This window comes from Microtus ochrogaster, chromosome 8, assembly GCF_000317375.1.
Source record: "Microtus ochrogaster isolate Prairie Vole_2 chromosome 8, MicOch1.0, whole genome shotgun sequence".
Taxonomy (NCBI): domain Eukaryota; kingdom Metazoa; phylum Chordata; class Mammalia; order Rodentia; family Cricetidae; genus Microtus; species Microtus ochrogaster.
Genome location: NC_022015.1, coordinates 34257157 through 34258837, shown reverse-complemented (window position 1 = coordinate 34258837; position 1681 = coordinate 34257157). Strand labels below are relative to the sequence as shown.

Sequence of the window (1681 nt, the reverse complement as noted above, 5' to 3'; positions counted from 1 at the left end):
AAAAAAAAAAAAAAAAAAGAGCGTTGGGCTCATTAGTATTTCTAGGACCGCACCATTCTCAGGACATCCAATGTAGCTCTGCCGCACTTGAAGTCACCATTCTGGGCAGCGGGGTGCTGAGCTGGATGCCAGGAAAGCAGATGGTGATGCACGTTGCCTTAGCACACAGGCCCGGCCCCGCTGGCAGAGAGTATGGGGAAGAGAAAGGAGGAAACGTGATTAGGAAGGAAGAACACCAAGCTCAGCTCAGTGAGAAACCTCTGCAGCAGCAGGAATGGGGAAACAGCCACACTGCGAATTCGCAACAGGCCCTGGTGGAGCGGGGCGGAGGGTTTAACTGGGTGTGTACAGGCCAAATGTGGTTTTCTGCAGGAAACTGCTGGGAACAGCGAGGGATGGGGGTGGGGACCAGTCAGCTTGATGAAAAAATAAAAAATGCTGGTCACGTGTGCATTCAACCCACTCGTAGAATTGTCTGGCCTTCCCCTTGCTAAGACTGAAATGGGGGTGGAGAGAGAATTGTCTGCCTCCCTGGGTTCTGGCTCCTACAATTTGCAAGACCAAAACGAAGACAGGGACAGCGCTGGGATTCAGACAGGCAGAATGTTCGCTGTGCGAGGCCATCCGTGAAAGGATGTTACATCTCCTGACGCAGTGTCCCTGCTGGAGACCGTGCAGTGGGCACTGCAGATCTGTAGATGGTGACAGAAATGGAGCAGCAGGGATAATGCAGAGAGAGGGCCACGGAAGGAAGGCCTAGCGCACAGAGTGAGTGCATGAAACAGGGTCGGTCCTGACACACCTGGGAGACCATGGAATTGACCACGCGCGTAGGCGCCAGTGCTACCCAGGCTTGGCAGGGATAGGTTCCCAAGACCCTCAGGCTGGACGCCCGGATGGTCTCAAATGTGGACGTGACGTAGACTTCAGCGCGGGCACTAAGCCAGACAGCCAGCAACCCCGCAGCCGGCGACGCTCAGCAACAGCAGCAGGAGCTCCGCGAGGATCTCGGGATCTGACTGCACGATTCTACTGCAGGCCAGGCACTGAGCAAGTAGGAGAGTGGCTGCACAAGCGGAAACAGACCCACGGTCACGCAGTACCCAGTCCGCGCTCGCGGCACTGTCCCCACCCAACTGCCGATCCCGGCCCACCCTCCGCCGTTCTCAGCGGTTCTCCGCCGTTCTCCGCCCTTCTCCGCCAGCCGGCTTCTACGAGGCTCCACCTATAACCCCGCCCTCCAGCCATTTCGGCCCCACCTGATCCCAGCGTGCCGTGCGCACGGCATATAGGAAGCTGGCGTGGCGCAGCGATAGCGCGCGGTGGCCTGTGGGCGGGACTTCCGGCCCGATGCATCGTCTTCCGGCCGTGCTTGATGGGTCTGGCCGGTCTTCTGACATGAAGGTGAGCCAGGCAGCGGCGGCGACGCCTGCTCCTTCGTGGACTGCCTCTGCTTCCGCGTCACGATGCGGGAACGCCGGGCAGCGAGGCTCTCTCCTGACAGAACGGGCAGAGTGTGAGCGGGAAGGAGAGCGCGTGGATGAGAGCGTCTGAGCGAGCTGCGAGTGTGAGGGTGAGGGAGTGTTTGAGAATGAGCGGTGTGAGGGTGAGAACGATGTGTCAGTGTGAGGAGGATAAACAGATGTGAGTGTGAGCTAGTGTGAGAATGAGCGGTGTGAGG

The 1681-nt window shown here is 58.8% G+C and overlaps 1 protein-coding gene across 1 annotated transcript in view; it reads left to right on the top strand.

The window, feature by feature from the left end:
* Window positions 1–1297: 1297 nt before the first annotated feature.
* Chid1 (chitinase domain containing 1) overlaps window positions 1298–1681 on the top strand; it is a 40020-nt gene continuing 39636 nt past the window's right edge. The window contains exon 1 of the mRNA XM_005351532.2: window positions 1298–1404. The gene's annotated coding sequence lies outside the window, so the exon portion shown is untranslated. The remainder of the gene's footprint in view (window positions 1405–1681) is intronic.